The 21,430-nt window shown below is 47.3% G+C and overlaps 1 protein-coding gene across 4 annotated transcripts in view; it reads left to right on the top strand.

Annotated features, from left to right (window-relative positions):
- Positions 1-21,430, top strand: part of LOC131683828 (ras-specific guanine nucleotide-releasing factor 2-like) — a 542,029-nt gene that overhangs the window by 482,303 nt on the left and 38,296 nt on the right. For all 4 annotated transcript variants that reach the window (XM_058966164.1, XM_058966166.1, XM_058966165.1 and 1 more), the window contains one exon: positions 14,885-15,444. The gene's annotated coding sequence lies outside the window, so the exon portion shown is untranslated. The remainder of the gene's footprint in view (positions 1-14,884; positions 15,445-21,430) is intronic.

Genomic DNA, 21,430 nt, shown 5'->3' with positions numbered 1-21,430 from the left:
TTTCAGAACAGCACTTTTATGGTTCCATTTGGGGTCCAAAACAACTGTGAAAAATCTGAGGTCGATTGGATTTGACCCGGCGTAGCGCATTGCGTTTGAAATTTGTTTGGAAATTAGTATGGGAAAACCAACTTTTTTGCATTTTCGATTTTAAAGAGTACAATTCTTCCTGCAGTATACCAGCAATTAGATAGAAGTGTAGTCCAGGACGCTGTACACTGAACAACTTTGCCGAAAGATGCATGGTGCTAGAATGTCTCTACAACAAGTTATAGCTGTTCAAAGTTTGATAGATCGAATTAATCGCCAAAATTTTTTTTGCCAGCACTGTGGATGTACCAATGATATTTCATATAGCATACCAAAATAACATCATATACTTTAGATTTACCACATTGGTATGTTTGGGTGAATTATTCAAAAGCCTTAGTTCAATTTCATGGGCGTAGGTAGTTTCGCAATAGGGCGTAGTGAGGGGTGTGTTTCAATTTAGCAAACAACTTTGTGGAAGATTCCAAGAGGTAGAAGAATGACTAAAAAAGTTATCATGAATAAACTAATTTCAGCAATTTCTTTTGTAGTAACTTTTGCTACAACTTTGCCGAAGACACAAAGTCTCTATCTTAATTATTTCAGAAAATAAATTTTGAATATCACTTATAGGTGAATTAATCACTGAACGATATCCTCCAGTGGATGGGCAATTCTTAGGGCAACAACTTCTCCGTACAAACTATACTTCTAAAGTTCACGGTTTAGACGCTATTAATTTTGAGCACGAAAACGACGTTTCAAAACACTGTGCAATAGTGTCTTCCTGTTTTCGTCCGTTTCAGTTCTTTGACTCTGGAATTATTGTAGCAAATCAAGTTAAGTATGGCGGAGTCATTCTTTACTCTAAATGTATGTCGGAGTCATTCTTCACTCTACCTCATGAAGGTACAGTCATTGAAATTTTTTTCTCCAATACCTGCTTAATACCTTAATAAGGTATAATAACCAATTATTACCAAGTTTTGGTATGAATACCAAAATATAGTATGCTCGGGTTATTGGCCAGCTATTTTCGCTTGGGTGGGTTAGGTTAGCGATTTTTAGAGTGATGGCATAGCCTTTTGTAAGTAACGGTTTGCCCCCTACTCGAGTTCTGATTGCCCGGCGGGCCCTTCTTTCAAGGCGGCCTGGATGATTCTACTGGAATTTCGGATTTAGGTAACACAACAAACAAAAAGGAAAAAAAACAAATAAATTAAATTTTACAGTGTTTATTTTCTCCTAATTCTCTCCACTGCTGCTGCTGTTGAGTTGCTACTGCTGGGCCGAAAGGTGCTTTGCTACTCCGGCTGCGGTTCTTTGCAATTAGCTAGGGAGGTGAGCGTGGCTCGATTGTTGGAATCTCCCTAGCGACGATGGTGTCAAATCACCGAACTCGTTTGCTCCCCGCAAAGAATACCGGAAGACACCGCAATGTTCTTCCCAGACGGATCCGTTGCTCTACCTGTTTCGCCCTCCTTGGCTGTTAGCTGGGAAGGAGAGCACGCCTCGTTCGGCTTATGCTTCCAAACGGATCGGTGCTTCTAGATCCTTTACGGTTAGTAAGGGAAGCAAAAGCTCTTTTTCACTTAGCTTCCCACAAACCACAGGAGAAATGCTTCTGGTGCTGAAGCGAGGCGCACAATCTAGTGCGGTGTACAAGGCCTTGGCCCAAGAGGTCCTTGGTGAAGGCGCCCAGGTCAGGTCGCTAGGGGCGGAAATGACTCTCCAGTGTAAGCATCTGGACGAGTTCACGACCGCAGAAGATGTCGTCGCAGCCGTTAAGGAGCAATGCCACGTGACAATCGAGCGGGCCTCTGTGCGTTTTAGAGAGGCTGGCACCCAAGTAGCCTACCTTAGGCTACTGAAGGCGGATGCCAAAAAGGTAACCGAGAAAGGTAAGCTGAAGATCGGCTGGTCGGTATGCCCAATTAGCATACCCCAGCCGCCTTCAGTGGATAGATGCTATCGGTGCCTTGAGTCCGGTCACAAATCCTACGAGTGCAAGGGCATAGACAGGAGCAAACTATGTCGTCGCTGCGGCGAGGAGGGGCATAAGGAGCGGGGTTGCACTAAGGCGCACAAGTGCCTTATCTGCACCGCTAAGAAGCAAGCCCATAAACATGCTATGGGCGGACCTTTGTGTCCCTTAGGTGAGGCAAATAAGAAGAAGCCGTGAACGTCACACAGCTGAATCTTAACCATTGTGCAGCAGCCCAACAGCTGCTGTGGGAGTCGGTCTCGGAGTCGAGGACAGATGTCGCTCTCCTATCAGATCCGTACAACATCCCTGCCGGCAACGGCAATTGGGTGTCGGACGGATCTGGAATGGTGGCAATCTGTACAACGGGACGGTTCCCAGTTCAAGAGGTAATACACTCCTCCGCCGAGGGTGTCGCGATTGCCAAGATCAATGGTGTGTTCTACTGGAGCTGCTACGCTCCACCAAGGTGGTCCATAGAACAGTTCAACCAGATGATCGACAGGCTCTCGTCAGACTTAGTGGGCCGGAAACCGGTAGTCATAGCGGAAGACTTTAACGCTTGGGCAGTAGAGTGGGGCAGCCGATGTACAAATAGCAGGGGCCAAGCGCTAATGGAGTCGCTTGCGAAACTCGATACTGTGCTAGCTAACAATGGCTCCGCTAGCACATTCCGTAGAAACGGGGTGGAGGCATGGATTGACGTAACATTTGCCAGCCCGAGTCTGGTTCCGGCCGAGATTGCAGCTCGACGATCAGCCTGCCTCAGAGCTAGACGTAGGATGCAAGGAGCTCGCACCGAGGATGCAAGAGAGAACCGCCGTGAAGTGTTTCGAGCTGCGAAATTGGCCCTTAATAAGGCCATTAAAAGCAGCAAGAGTGCGTGTTTCGACAACCTGTGTGAGAGTGCCAACGCGAATCCGTGGGGTGACGCCTACAAGATTGTGATGGCCAAGACCAAATGGGGCTCTTCACCCCCAGAACGGTCTCCGGACCGGTTGGCAACGATTATCGAAGTACTCTTCCCGTCTCGAGCCACAAGCCCCTGGCCACCTGCACTACGAGACAGTGCGGGCACGGCCGAAATGGTGGCTCCAGTGACGAATGAAGAACTACTCGCAGTGGCTAAGTCCCTAGCAATGAACACAGCTCCAGGGCCGGATGGAGTTCCAAACAACGCTCTCAAGGCAGCGATCATAGCGAACCCGAACATGTTCAGGCTAGCTATGCAGAGTTGCCTTGACGAGTGCCGTTTCCCCTATAGATGGAAAAGGCAGAAATTGGTGCTGTTGCCGAAGCCCGGCAAGCCGCCAGGCGACCCATCGGCGTACAGACCAATCTGTCTGATCGACACGACTGGCAAACTGCTTGAGAGGATCATCCTCAACAGACTAACCCCGTACGCGGAAGGTACGGACGGCCTGTCGAGCAATCAGTTTGGCTTTCGGAAGGGTAAGTCCACAGTGGACGCTCTGTGATAAATACTGCCGAGATAGCGATCCAAAGGAAAAGGCGAGGCATTTGATACTGTGCGTTAGTGACACTTGACGTGAAGAACGCATTCAACAGCGCAAGCTAGGATGCCATCGCGCTCTCGTTACACCGGCTTAGCCTACCGGTGGGTCTGTACCGGATCCTGGAAAGCTACTTTCAGAACCGCGTACTGCTATACGAGACCGATGCCGGTCAGAAAAGGGTTCCGATTACCGCCGGAGTCCCGCAGGGCTCGATCCTAGGCCCGGTGCAATGGAACTTCATGTATGACGGGGTTCTGAGAGTGAAGTTCCCTCCTGGGGTCAAGATCGTCGGCTTTGCCTACGACGTAACCTTGGAGGTCTACGGGGAGTCAATCTCTGAGCTAGAACTTACCGCAGAACACGCGATCAACACGGTGGAGAAATGGAAGGGGCGCGAGAGGCCTGGAGCTCGCTCATCATAAGACGGAGGTAGTTATCGTCAACAACCGCAAGTCTTTAAGATTGAACGGGTTGCAGGGGAACTAAATGTAGCAGACGCATTGTCCAGGCTGATTAACATATCTCAAAAAGCTCTGCCTTTTGAAGAGGAAGATAGCGGTAATCTACTATTCGCACTTGAGGCTGTTAGAAATAACCTGGGATGATATCGAATCATGCTCAGAAAACGACAGCGAGATGAAGGAAATACGCCAAGCGATGAAGTCGGATGTATGGCCAGGAACCTTACGAAGATTCGAGGCCCAACGAAAACATTTATACACCCTCGGAAACATAATTTTCAAAAACGACAGAGTCTTATTACCTTCCGATCTAAGGCGTAAAGCTATGTCGTCATCACACGGAGGACACGTAGGTGTGGTGAATATGAAACGAATTCTGAGAGAATTTTTCTGGTGGCCAGGAATGGCGAAAGAGGCAGAAGCCTTCGTAAAATCTTGTGAAACCTGCATTATGTTGTCTCGGAAAGGTCCACCTCAGCCACTATCTTCGAGAGATTTACCCGAAAACCCATGGGAAATAATTCAAATCGACTTCCTTTCGATCCCGGGTTTTGGATCAGGAGAGTTTTTGGTGATCGTGGATATTTATTCACGTTACTTGTCGGTAGTGGAGATGAAGCAGATGGACGCGGATCACACGAATGCGGCCTTGTGCAACATTTTTCAACGATGGGGACTGCCACGCGTACTACAAAGCGACAACGGACCGCCATTTCAAAGTTCCGCTTTTATTTCTTTCTGGGAAGAAAAAGGAGTAAAGGTCCGAAAAGCGATTCCATTGAGCCCTCAAACCAATGGAGCCGTCGAAAGGCAGAACCCCGGAATAACAAAAGCAATGTCAGCGGCAAAAATAGAAGGAAAGAATTGGAGATGGGCCTTAAATCAATACATTCATAACCATAATACATTAGTTCCTCACTCCCGTTTACGAGCGACTCCTTTCGAAATGTTAGTGGGTTGGAAATTTCGTGGAACGTTCCCTAGTCTGTGGCAACAAAGGGAAAAAATGTTAGATCGAACCGATATCCGAGAACGAGATGCGGAAAGCAAGCTAATCAGCAAAAAGTACGCTGATATGAGAAGGGGGGCCAAACCATCGGAAGTTGTAGTAGGAGACATGGTACTTATTTTGCAGCAAAAGAAGACAAAGACCGATCCTACATTTTCTTCGGAACCCTACACGGTAATCGCGAAAGACGGTTCCAAGCTGATCGTTTTGAGTAAAGGTGGGGTACAATACACAAGGCACATTCAGGACGTTAAAAAAGCCCCGGAAAAATACAACGAAACTGACAACCTAGTGCAGGACGGTACTTTGATGAGGACGGATTCAAACGAAGATTCAATGCCTATGGAAATACGAGACGGAATGGTGATGTTGCCCACTACAAATGGAGAACATGGTACATCAGATGCAGTCTCTAACACCAGAACCTTGAGAACAAGGGACAACATAAATCGTCCTGCGAGATTCGATAACGACTATATTTACTTTGTATATCAATAGAGTGGAGGTACGGAAGGATGTAGTAGATAAGACCTTCATAGAAAAAATATATAAATTGAGCATACAAAAATATCTTTTCATTGAATATGGCTGGCAAAAAAAAAAAGAAAATAGTCATCCCTATTATTTGTAAACGACACGATTCGAGCATAAAGTACGAAGGTGCCACCAGAATAGAACTTCAAGACGTTGTCCCATTGTAATGTGTGTGCTTTGTAAAGCGTAATTTCGAAGCTTTGGAAACGAGAGTGAGAAACTGAGCGATAAAACGACAGAACGATGGGTGTGCGACGGTGTGGGTTGCAGTTGAACATACTTACCTAAGCGAGCTGTCCCGTGAGTAAGTGTGTGTGGCTGACGGTTTGAAATCTTATGGGAAACGAGAGGGAGAAACCGAGAGAAAAATAAAGATTGATGGATGCGAGACTGGTGGAATGGTGGCGTGCTTGTCAACTGAGCGAAAGCTTTGTCGACGTATATGTTTTAGTTGTGAGAGTTGAAAATGAGAGAAGGGAATAGTAAAGCCTTCGGTTTTGTGAGCAAGTGTGAGTGTATTGAATGTGGCAAAGAAAGTAGGCACGCGATTATTTGGCAGTTTTTCGAGCACAGTTGGTGGGATAAGACGTTGGCCAGCAGTTGCAGAGCAATGATTCGCAAGGAATGCGACAGGCACAACATGCAGTTATCCATGTGGGAGAAGTCGCGATCACTTCACAGCAAAGTCTGAAGTCTCTCGGAGTCATTATAGACGACAAGCTGACCTTCGGCAGCCATGGACAAGAGAGAGTCGATTGCTGTTGCGGCTCTATCGAGGATGATGTCCAACAGCTTAAAGGTGTGCGCCAGTAGACGTAGGTTACTAGCAGGCGTTGCCGTATCTATCCTCAGGTATGGCGGCCCGTCATGATCAAGAGCACTGAGGGTAACCAGTTACCTACAGAAACTGAAGAGCACCTACCGCGTGATGTGCCTCAGAGTGATATCTGCCTACCGCACGGTATCACACGATGCATCCTGCGTGATAGCGAGCATGATGCCAGTCGGGCTGGTCATTCGGGAAGATGAGGAGTGCTTCGAGCTACGTGGAAATGGAGGAGCCCGCGAGCACACCAGGGTGACCTCGGTTGCCAGATGGCAGCGTGAGTGGGACAACTCCTCGAAAGGTAGGTGGACCCACCGGCTGATACCTAGCATATCGAGCTGGGTGGGAAGACCCCATGGGGAAGTTCACTTCCACCTGACACAATTCCTGTCAGGCCATGGCTGTTTCCGACAGTACCTCCACAGGTTCGGGCACGCGGAGGTCCCAGTCTGCCCGGACTGCCCAGGTGTAGACGAAACTGCCGAACACATGCTGTTCGTATGTCATCGGTTCGACGTCGAAAGAAGAGCAATGCTTGACGTCTGTGGCTGGGACACAACCCCTGATACCCTTATTCAGCGGATGTATCAATCGGTGGAGAAGTGGAACGCAGTCTCGGCTGCTACCATCCAGATTGCCTGTAGGCTACAGGTAATCTGGCGAACCGAGCAACAGACGACGGATACGGCTAACTAGTGATTGGTTAGCTGGAGCGAAAAAGGCCAAGCGCAAGAAAGGGAGTGAATGGTCTGTTCATGCTGAGGCAGGTTTGGCGCAGCGACTGGCAACCGCGTAAGGGGTAAACCCAGCCACCCCGAAGCAAGACAGAAGAGTGAGGGTATAGGCGTATAAGTGGACTGCCTCATGCCAAGACGGGAGGGTCGTAGCGTAGTATGTTGGGACTTAGCTATCGATGCCTCATGGCGTGGCAGAGGAGTGAAAGGGTGAGCATCCAAGTCAGTCTCACACGGCATGTTAAGGGTGAGCACAAAAGTCAGCCTCACATGGTATAGTAGAGGCTAGCATAAAAGTAAGCCTAGCAAGGAATGAAAAAGGTGAGCACACAAGTCAGCCTCGCATGGTATGTCAGAAGTGGGGCCTAAGAAAAATGTCCCACATGGGATGCCAGGGGGAGTGACAGAGGTACAATAGAGTGGCACGATCGAGAGTGAATCAGGTGATAGGGTGAGCACCCAAGTCAGCCTCACATGGTATGGGTGGGGCGAGCACAAAAGTAAGCCTAGCAAGGAATGAGTAAGGTGAGCACACAGGTCAGCCTCGCAAGGAACGAAAAAAGTGAGCACAAAAGTCAGCCTCATGTGGGAGTGTTTGAGAGTGAATCAAGGTGCGATAGAGAGAGCACCCAAGTAAGCCTCATACAGGACGTATGGACGCGTGAGTGAGAGTGAATGAGTGCATTAAGTACAGCCATCCCCCCAGAAGTAATACCGAGAGGTAGTTCCTGGGAGGAACGATGGCGGAGCCCAATGGAGTTTAGTCGGTATTAATGGCAGCGTCACCATTCGAGCCTGACAAGCCCCCAGTGCAAAAAAATAAACAGACGGAGGTGCCAAACCCCTTCGCAAGAGGTGGTTTGGCGAGGTCTCCCCCCGTGGGGAGAGTAGTGGAGCGATGAGTGCTGCACCCGAAAGCACCAGTGACCCCCCAGCAGCGGTAGGCAATACCCCTACCAATGCATCGGAGGGGCCAATAGCTGCGATGCGCAAAGTAGCGAAGCAACTCGATGCTATAATCGACTTCGCTAGCGCAAAGCAGAACATAGCCAAGGAGTTGAAGTTGAGCCTTCTGGAGCTCCGGAAAGCTGTTCGTGTCGCAAGACAGGAACAGCAGGCATATGTTGAGAGGGTGGAATGTCGGGAGAGGCCCGACAGAGAAACCCAGACAGTGGCCTCCAATAGGGAGGAAAGAGAGAAGGTCAATAGAGGTTCACAGACAGTGGCCTTTACCTTCTACGGAGCAGCCACGTCGATCGGAGCGGCGACCGAGTTCCCCTCGAAGGGAAAAGGAAAGGGCAATCGCAAGACGGCATCGAATGCGAAGCGCCCTAGGAAGTCGCCAGGAGAGGGTGCCAAAACCGACACCACTCGGCGTGCAACCGTCAAGGTCAAACGCCGCCTGGGTGAGGTAAGCGAGGGCGAGAGTGACCTCGCTGTGGAGAGCGATGGTACCAGCAACCCGGCACAACCGGGGCAGGGGGGCTCAAACCCCTGGACGCTGGTTACCAAGAAAAAGCCGGCACCGAAACCGGAGGTACCGCGGCCTGCGAGGAAGGCCAAGGACAGAGGCGAAGCCTTGTGGTTAAAAACCGACAAGGACAAATACGCCGATGTCCTTAAATCGATGAAGGCGGCCGAAAGCCTCTCGGCCCTTGGGCAGGATGTGCGTAGCGTAAGACGCACCAACACGGGAGAGATGCTCCTGGTGCTGAAGCGAGGCGCACAATCAAGTGCAATATATAAGGCCTTGGCTCAAGAGGTCCTTGGCGAGGGCGCCCAAATCAGGTCGCTAGGTGCGGAAACAACTCTCCAGTGCAAGCACTTGGACGAGTTCGCGACCGCAGAAGACGTCGTCGCAGCCGTCAAGGAGCACTGCGGCGTCACAATCGAGCGGGCCTCTGTGCGATTGAGGGACGGACCCTCTGGCACCCAAGTAGCCTACCTCAGGCTACTCAATGCGGATGCCAAAAAGGTAACCGAGAAAGGGAAGCTGAAGAATTGAACGTCGGCTGGTCGGTATGCCCTATTAGTATACCCCAGCCGCCTTCAGTGGACAGGTGCTATCGGTGCCTAGAATCCGGCCATAAAGCTTACGAATGCAAAGGCCTAGACAGGAGTAAGCTATGTCGTCGATGCGGCGAGGAGGGGCATAAAGAGCGGGGGTGCACTAAGGCATATAAGTGCCTTATCTGCACCTCTAAGAAGCAAGCCCATAAACATGCTATGGGCGGACCTTCGTGTCCCTTCGGCGAGTTAAATAAGAAGAAGCCGTGAGAGTCACACAGCTAAATCTTAACCATTGTGCAGCAGCCCAACAGCTGCTGTGGCAGTCGGTCTCGGAGTCGATGACAGATGTCGCCCTATTATCAGACCCGTACAGCATCCCTGCCGGCAACGGCAATTGGGTGTCGGACGGGTCTGGAATGGTGGCAATCTGTACAACGGGAAGGTTCCCGGTTCAAGAGGTAATACACCCCTCCGCCGAGGGTGTGGCGATTGCCAAGATCAATGGTGTGTTCTATTGCAGCTGCTACGCCCCACCAAGGTGGCCAATAGAACAGTTCTACCAGATGATCGACAGGCTCTCGTCGGACCTCGTGGGCCGGAAACCGGTAGTAATAGCGGGAGACTTCAACGCTTGGGCAGTGGAGTGGGGCAGCCGCTGTACAAATAGCAGGGGTCAAGCGCTAATGGAAGCGTTTGCGAAACTCGATACTGTGCTAGCTAATGATGGCTCCGCTAGTACATTCCGTAGAAACGGAGTGGAGGCGTGGATTGATTTGACCTTTGCCAGCCCGAGTCTGGCTCCAGGCATGGAATGGAGGGTAGACGAAGGCTACACCCATAGTGATCATTTAGCAATCCGCTTTAAGATCAACTATGGTGTGCAGCATCCGAGGGCGGGAGATCCCTGTCAGGTACGCGGGTGGAAGTCCAATCACTTCGACAGCGAAGCTTTCACCGCGGCCCTGGGACTGGAGGCCAACACCGACAGTCTAAGCGGGGATGCGCTGGTAGCTGTTCTATCACGCGCGTGCGACGCCACTATGCCGAGAAAAACACTGCCAAGAAACGGTAGATGCCCGGTATACTGGTGGAGTGCCGAGATTGCAGCTCTACGGTCAGCCTGCCTCAGAGCTAGACGTAGGATGCAAAGAGCTCGCACCGAGGATGCAAGAGAGAACCGCCGTGAAGTGTTTCGAGCTGCGAAATTAGCCCTTAACAAGGCTATTAAAAGCAGCAAGAGAGCGTGTTTCGACAACCTGTGTGAGAGTGCCAACGCGAATCCGTGGGGTGACGCCTACCGGATTGTGATGGCCAAGACCAAAGGGGGCTCCTCACCCCCAGAACGGTCTCCGGACCGGTTGGCAACGATTATCGAAGTACTCTTCCCGTCTCGAGCCACAAGCCCCTGGCCACCTGCACTACGAGACAGTGCGGGCACGGTCGAAATGGTGGCTCCAGTGACGAACGAAGAACTACTCGCAGTGGCTAAATCCCTAGCAATGAACAAAGCTCCAGGGCCGGATGGAGTTCCGAACAACGCTCTCAAGGCAGCGATCATAGCGAACCCGAACATGTTCAGGCTAGCTATGCAGAGATGTCTTGACGAGTGCCCCCGATAGATGGAAAAGGCAGAAACTGGTGCTGTTGCCGAAGCCCGGGAAGCCGCCAGGCGACCCATCGGCGTACAGACCAATCTGCCTGATAGACACGACTGGCAAACTGCTTGAGAGGATCATCCTCAACAGGCTCACCCCGTACGCGGAAGGTACGGACGGTCTGTCAAGCAACCAGTTTGGCTTTCGGAAGGGTAAGTCCACAGTGGACGCTCTCAACTCAGTGATAAATACTGCCGAGATAGCGATCCAACGAAAAAGGCGAGGTATTCGATACTGTGCGTTAGTGACACTTGACGTGAAGAACGCATTCAACAGCGCAAGCTGGGATGCCATCGCGCTCTCGTTACACCGGCTTAGCCTACCGGTGGGTCTGTACCGGATCCTGGAAAGTTACTTCCAAAACCGCGTACTGCTATACGAGACCGATGCCGGTCAGAAAAGGGTTCCGATTACCGCCGGAGTCCCGCAGGGCTCGATCCTAGGCCCGGTGCTATGGAACCTCATGTATGACGGGGTTCTGAGACTGAAGTTCCCTCCTGGGGTCAAGATCGTCGGCTTTGCCGACGACGTAACCTTGGAGGTCTACGGGGAGTCAATTCCTGAGGTAGAACTAACCGCAGAACACGCGATTAGCACGGTGGAGGAATGGATGAGCGCGAGAGGCCTGGAGCTCGCTCATCATAAGACGGAGGTAGTTATCGTCAACAACCGCAAGTCGGCACAACATGCAGTTATCCATGTGGGAGAAGTCGCGATCACTTCACAGCGAAGTCTGAAGTCTCTCGGAGTCATTATAGACGACAAGCTGACCTTCGGCAGCCATGGACAAGAGAGAGTCGATTGCTGTTGCGGCTCTATCGAGGATGATGTCCAACAGCTTAAAGGTGTGCGCCAGTAGACGTAGGTTACTAGCAGGCGTTGCCGTATCTATCCTCAGGTATGGCGGCCCGTCATGATCAAGAGCACTGAGGGTAACCAGTTACCTACAGAAACTGAAGAGCACCTACCGCGTGATGTGCCTCAGAGTGATATCTGCCTACCGCACGGTATCACACGATGCATCCTGCGTGATAGCGAGCATGATGCCAGTCGGGCTGGTCATTCGGGAAGATGAGGAGTGCTTTGAGCTACGTGGAAATAGGGGAGCCCGCGAGCGCACCAGGGTGACCTCGGTCGCCAGATGGCAGCGTGAGTGGGACAACTCCTCGAAAGGTAGGTGGACCCACCGGCTGATACCTAGCATATCGAGCTGGGTGGGAAGACCCCATGGGGAAGTTCACTTCCACCTGACACAATTCCTGTCAGGCCATGGCTGTTTCCGTCAGTACCTCTACAGGTTCGGACACGCGGAGGTCCCAGTCTGCCCGGACTGCCCAGGTGTAGATGAAACTGCCGAACACATACTGTTCGTATGTCATCGGTTCGACGTCGAAAGAAGAGCAATGCTTGACGTCTGTGGCTGGGACACAACCCCGGATACCCTTATCCAGCGGATGTGTCAAACGGTGGAGAAGTGGAACGCAGTCTCGGCTGCTACCATCCAGATTGCCAGTAGGCTACAGGTAATCTGGCGAACCGAGCAACAGACGGCGGGCACGGCTAACTAGTGATTGGTTAGCTGGAGCGAAAAAAGGCCAAGCGCAAAATAAGAGAGTGAATGGTCTGTTCATGCCGAGGTAGGTTGGCGCAGCGAATGGCAACCGCGTAAGGGGTAAACCCAGCCACCCCGAAGCAAGACAGAAGAGTGAGTGTATAGGCGTATAAGTGGACTGCCTCATGCCAAGACGGGAGGGTCGTAGCGTAGTATGTTGGAACTAAGCTATCGATGCCTCATGGCGTGGCAGAGGAGTGAAAGGGTGAGCATCCAAGTCAGTCTCACACTGCATGTTAAGGGTGAGCATAAAAGTCAGCCTCACAGGTTGGTAGAGGCTAGCACAAAAGTCAGCCTAGCAAGGAATGAAAAAGGTGAGCACAAAAGTCAGCCTCGCATGGTATGTCAGAAGTGGGGCCTAAGAAAAATGTCCCACATGGGATGCCAGAGGGAGTGACAAAGGTACAATAGAGTGGCACGATTGAGAGTGAATCAGGTGATAGGGTGAGCACCCAAGTCAGCCTCACATGGATGGGTAGGGCGAGCACAAAAGTAAGCCTAGCAAGGAATGAGTAAGGTGAGCACACAAGTCAGCCTCGCATGGAACGTAAAAGGTGAGCACAAAAGTCAGCCTCATGTGGGAGTGTTTGAGAGTGAATCAAAGTGTGATTGAGAGAGCACCCAAGTAAGCCTCATACAGGATGTATGACCGCGCGAGTGAGAGTGAATGAGTACATTCAGTACAGCCATCCCCCCAGAAGTAATACCGAGAGGTAGTTCCTGGGAGGAATGATGGCGGAGCCCAATGGAGTTTAGTCGGTATTAATGGCTGGTCACCATTTGAGTCCGACACGCCCCCAGTGCACCCCGTGTGGTAGATTGGACCCTACCGTTAGCACGTGTACTGGGCTAGGACATAAAGGTCTTCTCCATTGTAAAAAAAAAAAAAAAAAAAAGCCCCCAGTGCACCCCGTGCGGTAGCTTGGACCCTACCAATAGCACGTGTACTGGGCTAGGACGTAAAGGTCTTCTTCATTGTAAAAAAAAGATCCTTTACGGTTAGCCAGGGAAGCGAAAGCTCCTTTTTACTTAGCTTCCCACACAGACAGACATATTCGCAGATATTACTGTTCACAATACGCGCACTGCCGTGAATTTTTCGAAACCCGATCTCGATCGTACCACAATACGATCTGCACACCGACGTGATTTGATGCTAACCGTCTTTTTTCGATGGTCGCTTCGCGCTCGATGTAAGCATAAGGGTGGGACAAAAATTAGATTCCAGCTCCGAGCAACTTTTTAGGTATGGTATGGTAGGTTTTGTATGGTAAAATTAATTTTTATAAAATAATTCCACCAGGAGTCGGCCATTACTTCCTAAAAATAAATCGTTACGTGGCTTTTATAGGAAATTCAACAAAGAAACAAAGTCTCGAAAACCACGAGACGATCTGACGCTTGAGAAAAAAGTTATTAAGCAGAAACCGATTGATGCTCAGACGATTGATAAAATATTCATTTTTTCTAGCACCACTGCTGTTGGTTGTCCAATTATACACAATTTTGTTTTAATCCACTATTAATGTGTCTAAATCGTTTATCTATACTATTTAGCTACTTCGCAAGATTTTGAGGGATAAATTGAGGCTTCTTTTGTACATAATAAGAGAAAGTTAAAAATTTGTATTTAATTAGACCGTCAAAAGCAGTGATGCTATGAAAAGTGAAATTTTCGTCAATCTTCAGGGCATCAATCAGTTTTTGCTTAATAACTTTTTCAGATCGTTTTGCAGTCTTCTAGACTTTGTTTAAACTTTAAACAGTGGGCGCAAAAATATAGTTTTACCGATCGAGCTAAAAATTTGCAGAGTTGTTCTGGGAGCTAAATGGGACCCAAAAAGTTACTCGGAGCCAGATTTTATTTTTTTCATATAACCATGTCCCACTCTAGTAAGCATACCACTCCATCTTCCACCGTCACCGACCCTCGCTGAGTAGCGTATTCAGCAATCGTTTTTGCTTCCAAGCGGAAAATTGAAACCTATCTAAACCCTACTATTAATTCACAAACATGAAACAAAAATAATCTAACTTATCTATGTCAACAAAAACTTTAATGGATGGAAAAACAAACGAAATTTGCATCAAAAACATAAACGAGCATATCGAACAGTGATGAGTCTAATGTTGCTTAAACAAATTCACTCTACGGAGTGTATAGTCAAAAATAGGTATATTTCCACCCAGTGCTAAATTGTTACCCTGACGGGTTACACTTTCTATTGAAAAACGCAAAACAACAAAATGTTGCTTTCAAATTTTAAAACTTTGATTTCTTCATTATCTACAACTCTCTGAGACAATTTACAATAATAAAAATAAATTGCGCGATAAAGAATAAATAACCTATGCAGTCTAACTGCAACAAGCTACCAAGAAAGTTAAATCTTAAAATCATCCAAGGCCAGTGCTTAGCAGTACTAACTCAAACAGGATCACATACCGATGAAGATGCAAAGCCCATGATACCAGGATACTAACTATTTCACTTTCATTTCTTTTTTTTCAGATGAAACCAATTAAAAGTTCTTCGTGGTATCGAGCGCTCCATTTGATAGTTTTGATATCTGGATCAGGCTGTCGAAACAGTCAGCGCGCATCGCCTCTGAACCCCTTGAACTCGTTGATAGGATATCGAAAGGGAAACAAAAAAAAGGCACAATTCCCAACCAAGTTTGGCCGGATGGGGGAACGGTGTACATTCTGCAACTTTTGAAAGCAGGATCTATACTCGTTTGAACTGCACCCGACTATCGGAACTGGCAAGCGCCGACCTACGCGGAAGCGATTCCCACTTGCAGCGGAAGTGTTGCAAGGTCGGTCATAAATCAATGCAATCAAAGCTCCCTCGTCCGATACCGATGATAATGGTGCCGGAGATAATTACCTTCACAAAGTTCAATTAGGACTTTTATGCTGCGCCCTGAACTAATAGTGAAAGTTGTACTCAACCGTTCCCAGCAAAATCAACCCGAAGGGTTTCAAGTTGGAATGAGAGGTGTGGATATGGCCGGAAAGTGCTATCATGGATTGTTACGACCTTCACAGAGATTTAATGGATCGATTAATGTAAGTATGATTATAGTGTACTCGTTGCAGCACTTGTTTCTCTTTCTATCCTGCCTTCCAGATACAAGCGCGTGTATAGAGTTTTCCTGTCTTTTTCAATGGAATAATTATGATGTTCCAATTTTGGGGCATTGTTTCGACAACGAGCTCGACACTTTTGAGTTTGATTTCCAAAAATGACCAGAAATGTTATTTTTGAGACCTACGCCTTTTATAAGATGTGCGCGCTACCAGGCATCAACATTTTTCGTATCTACATAATATAGTCCCGCTCGTTTAAATTCTGACCTTTTCATGAACAGCTTTTCGGACGCTATGGAGCTGGCGTAAATCCTGTCTAGCCCGTGCAAGGAGAAGATTGTGTTTGAAGCTGGATGGATTATTTGATTGATTTGTTTATACTTTGCTGATGGCAGAAATAATTGTGTCCAGAGTGGGGTGTATTTTTGTTGATGAACCATTCCACTGTTGTTGCTGATGAAAGAACTTTTATAAAATGCGCCATCATTTTTTTCCGTTCAGAATAAGTCAAATCAGTTCAACAAAAAATATTTTTGCATGAACCAACTGTAATTTTTTTGTGGTATTTTTATTTTATTAACTTTCTAACTTGTGCCATTTTTTCTATGCGAATGTCTTGTAATGCAAGGAAAATAGTGCGAAACTAATATCTTTGTATTGGAAATTGTAAATAATAATAACAGCAGTGCTATAAACTGTACACCTCAAATGCAATTTGATGATAGGTGCTTTTTACAATTTTACATTTTTTGTCTGTAATAAATCTTTCAGTGTTTCTGTTTCCTCGACTGGAAAAAAGCTAATTCTGCTTATGGTATTGCTTATGCAAATTCGTTTATGAGATTCGAGTTCGGTTCACCTTTTTCAGATTGCGATACATAAATTAAACAAAAAATTCATCGTTGTCCACACAGTCCCGTCCGTTATGATTTCCCACGATGATTTGGTTTTTATTCTTTTCTATGTGCTGCTCCTGGCCGCCACTAGTAGGGTGAGTTATTTATTTTCCAGACGCATTAGGTAGAGTTCCACACTATATCGTCAACTACTCGGTATGCAATTGATAAAAATCGAATAGATTGATATCAAGTTTTTTCATATATGTTGGTTAGTACAATAAAAATGCAATCTGTATTGAAGTAATTGTGAGGTTTGCTGCGGAAGAAAGAGAGGAAGGCAGACATCAACGCATATCATGCTTCGAGATTCCTGTCATAAATGTGCGCAGGTAAAGATCGATTTTAAAAGTTTAGTTAACAAACAACTTCTTGAAAAGTAATTAGGGTAATGAGATTGTTTTCACCTTATATCTATTATAACCCGGCCTATTTAAAGCCGTTGGTGAGAGCAGCGTCTGCCGTCTGTATTCAACGCATTGGCTCAAATGGTTGGATCGAAATTGGGGCCCTCGATTCGAGTTTTCGTACCGCTCTACTCGAGTATTAAGTATTTTCCGCCTTATATAAGGTTTTTAAAACTAAATTTAAGAACTAAGAAGAAATTTTTGACTAACTTAAAATAGAAACTGTTAGGCTTGTGGGTGGGGGTGGCTAATCGGATGTAAATTTTATAAATACACTTTATCTTTTGCTCTCGAGGGATTGTTTTCAATGGACGGCAAGAAAGGGAAACAGATTCAAATTCGTTTTATGTGGTAAGGGACTATGTGCTTGATAGAGACATTTTCAGGGGGGAGGTTAATTCCAGAATCGGAGTAACATCAATATCAGCTATAGAGGAGAGATGGTGTACAACGACGACAGAGAAGAGAAGAACATCAAACTTGCAGTTTGTGGTAAATCGTCGGTGGTTATGATAGCCGTGGACTGCCAAGACATCACGCAGCGGGACATCGGGTGATCCTCGAGGGACTCGTAGGGAGCCCTCCAAGATAGTCCAGAACTTCAGGTTGTTTCAGATCCAATTTTGGTTTATGCAAGCACATTGGTGAGAATCAAGAACTGATCGTAATGCTCTGGTGCGAGTCGACACAATAAAAGCAATACACAGGGCTTTTGAGAAGGGAAGAAATAGGGAAGGGGCTATGTTCTTTTATTGATTGATTTCAAGCAGATATAGATGAGTGATATACAGGTCAGATCGAGGCTTGCTATAACATCTGAAATCGGCACGTTGAGTGGACTTCCTCGGATCCAGAGGGCTCGATTAGCAGAGACCTGCTGGAACTATACACGGTGCACGCCCAGACAATGTATCCGATATCGTTGTAGTTATCACCGCAAGCGTAGACACCACTAAGACATGAGTTTGGACATCACACTAATGAAGCCACAACCCACACCCATCCCTTTGAACCAAGATTTCGTCGATACATTTGGCACTATCGAATACAGCCACCTTCCTAGTTCACCATTGAATTCATTGAAGCAATACAGTCAGTGGAACTAAGGCTATCCGAAACGATGCAATAATGGTCTCTGGGTAATGTGTCAATGACTCCAAGGGTATATTGAATAGCAGCTAGTTCTGCGGCGTAAACTGAAGCAGGGTCACTGAGTTTGTAGAACTTTTGATTACAAATACCGAACCTAGTGGACGCTTCGATGTTTAATCCGTCAGTTTAAAACGAATTACAGCAATTGATTTCTCGGAATTCATTACAAAAATGTTAGGGACCACTGGCGGGCTTATGTGGTCCGGCATTCCACGAATCTCGTCGTTCACGCATGTGTCGATAAAAACACAAGATTCAAAAGCATCTAAGAAATGAGCACGGATGGGATTTAAGAAGAAAGGTTAATACTCTGTGCCAGGTAGCCGAAGTACAAGGGTTAAAAACATGTCTGAGAATTTAACTCATAGGCCTTTCGAAATTTTCAATCATCACCGGTTCAAAATATGCCATCAAATGAGCAATCGATATGAGAGTTTCAAAAATCGGTTTTTCAGTGGAAGAACGCCCGACAGAACTTGGAGACTCATCATATGGGTCGACTGTATGCATCCCAAGGTGATACGCGAACAACGATATTGAATTCTTTCGAGTTTGATGAAATGTATGTTCGCAGCGGAGTGAAAGCAGAAGCATCCGTATTCCATTACCGACAGTATCGTTGTTTGATACATCCTAATTAGGTCTTCTGGGTGGGCACTCCATCATGTTCCGGTTATTGTACAAAGAAAGTTAATCCTTTGTTGGCATTTCTGTTTCATATACCTAATGTGGCACCCCCAAGTGCCTTTCGAGTCGAACTAGATTCCTGGAAATTTTACTGCGAAGACTTGAGCGATAGTTTGACCCATTAATAGAAGCAGTAGTTGCGCTGGTTCACGCTTCCTAGAAAATACAACTAGCTCGGATTTCTCCGTGGAGAATTCGATACCCAGCTTGATAGCCCAAGCAGACAAATTGTCCTAGGTATTTTTAATGTAGATCGACAGATTTGGGTCTTGTTACAGAAACTACGCCATCATCTGCAAGTTGCCTTAACGTGCAGGAATTGTCAAGACATTCATTAATGTCTTTGATATAGAAATTGTATAACAGGGGGCTTAGACATGAGCCCTGGAGAAGGTTCATGTAGCTAAATCGTATTGTCGATAAGTCACCATGCGAAAATGCATGTGCTTTTCCGACAACAAGTTTAGTAAAAAGTTGTTTAAAGTCGTTGAAAGACCATGCTGGTGCAGCTTCTCAGGAAGAATTTTGATCAAAACTGAATCAAAAGCCCCCTTAATATCTATAACACCGATACCATCTGCTCTTTGCTAGCATAGGCCATTTGAATTTCGGTTGAGAGCAACGCAAGACAATCGTTCGTCCCTTTGCCTTTGCGAAAGCCAAATTGTGTATCTTACAGTAAACCATTTGTTTCGACCCAATTGTCGAAGCGGGATAGGAGCATTTCTCGAACAACTTCCGGATACAGGATAGCATTGCGATCGATTAATACGAATTGTGGTCAGAGGCAAATTTTCGTGGTTTTAAATAGCGATGACCTTCACTTGACTGGACAATGTTAGCATTAAGAAACTTATTAAATAAGTTCAACAAGCGTCTCTTGGTAGAGTCTGGCAGATTCTTCATCAAGTTGGATTTGATTCTGTCTGGCCCTGGAGCTTTATTGTTACACGACAAGAGAGCAAGTGATTGCTCCACCTTAGAAAAAGGTGTTTCGTTCGAGTTATCATGAGGTGACGCGGCGCGGGAGATCTTCTGTGCCGGAGTGGAATCCACACAAACCTTCTTGGCAAAAGCGAATATCCAACTGTTTGAATATTCCACGCTCTTGTTAGTACTGTTTCGGTTTCGTAAGCGCCGGGCCATGCCCCAAAGAGTGCTCATCGATGTTTCTCTCGTTAGCCCGTCAACGAACCGGCGCCAGTAACTACGTTTTTTGGCTTCATAAAACTCTTCATACGCGTTTGCGCCATCGCGTACTGTCGATAGCTAGCTGGCAATCCGTCGCCTTGGAAGGTCTTATACGCGGCGGCATTCTTCGCGTACACGTCTGAGCACTCTTTGTCCCACCGTGGATTGGGAGGACGCCCACGAGAGTTCGCGTCTGGTATGCGTCTAGTCTGAGCTTGAATCGCGGTATCGAGAATCAAGCCGGCCAGCAACCCGTACTCTTCCTCCGGAGGAAGATCTTGTGTAGATTCTACTTTTCCGGTTATCGCTGCCGTGGGTATCAGAGACTACCTTCCACATACAATCTAACCGCAGCGCTGTCAATCAGAGGGACAGGTCTGAGGCGCTCGGACGCGCTGGAGGGGCCGGAATCTGTGTCATTTCACTCGTGTTCAAAATGGTCATATTGAAGTTGTCGCAAAGCTCATGGAGTGACGTAGATTGATTATCGTCATGAAGGCAACCCCATGACGTACCGTGGGAGTTTAAGTTACCTAAAACTGGCCTCGGTGCAGGGAGGAGTTCTGCAATATCGCAAAGCTGTCGGTAGCTAACTGAGGCTCTAGGTGGGATGTAGGTGCAAACAATGCAAAGGTTTAATTCTGGTTTGGCAAGCGACAACTTCAATGCCTGGTGTCGTGGGAAGGTCGATTCGATTGAAAGAATAGCATTTTTTGATCCCTAAAAGTACTCCTCCGTATGGGTCTTCTCGATCCAAGCGAATAATGTGAAAATCCTGGAAGTGTAGGTCTATTTCTGAAGTAAGCCCTATCTCGCATAGTGCAAATGCATCGCATTTCAAGTTATTTAGTATGATTTTAAAGGTATCGATTTTCGGGATAATGCTGCTGCGGTTCCGCTGTAGAACAGTGATTAAATCCGTGGCCTCGTTCGATGAATTAGCCATCGAAGGATACAATCACTAAAAGGAGGGGCCATTTCGCAGTGAACTGCATCAAAAATGTTTTAACTGCGGAGAGAAAGCTTATCAAGATGCTTTTGAGATGGTCAGAAATATTCAGTGCTCTAAAAATACGGTCCACAATGTCAGAGAAATTTATTAAGCCAGCGCTCTTGTTGAGCTATGGGAACACTTGGGGTTTTTGATGTTCCTGGAAGTGCTGGGAACTCCTTTCCTGAGCTCAAATTTCTGAGACCGGGAGCGACTTGCTTCGGTTTTGCACCAATACTTCCTTGAGTAGTTATTTTAGGGGGGCATGAAGAGACACCCTCTGGCCTTTACGACGAAGCTAAAGGGAACTAAACGAGACTAAAGGGAACGCTTGAGATTCTCCTCGCACTGTTTGTACGCGGGACATGCAGGAAGATCATGCGGGTTTCCCCCACAGTAGAGACACTTTTCGACATCCCTTCCATAGGAATCATCCGCATGATTCCACATTTCCCACAACAGCCTTATTGCTACAATGGGAGGCTGTGTGTCAGTACAGTTAATGATCCGCGGCACAAAGAGGCGAACAGGTAGATGAACTTTGTCAAAGAGGAGGTAGTTGGGTAGAGCAGAACCGGTGAAGGTCACCCGATAAGAGTCTGAGTAGACGTATGTTTTCTTCCCGTCAGCTGCGGCTGATG

This window comes from Topomyia yanbarensis, chromosome 2 (genome assembly GCF_030247195.1).
Source record: "Topomyia yanbarensis strain Yona2022 chromosome 2, ASM3024719v1, whole genome shotgun sequence".
NCBI lineage: Eukaryota > Metazoa > Arthropoda > Insecta > Diptera > Culicidae > Topomyia > Topomyia yanbarensis.
Note: the sequence above shows the minus strand (reverse complement) of the source record. Positions and strands in the feature narration are given on the sequence as shown.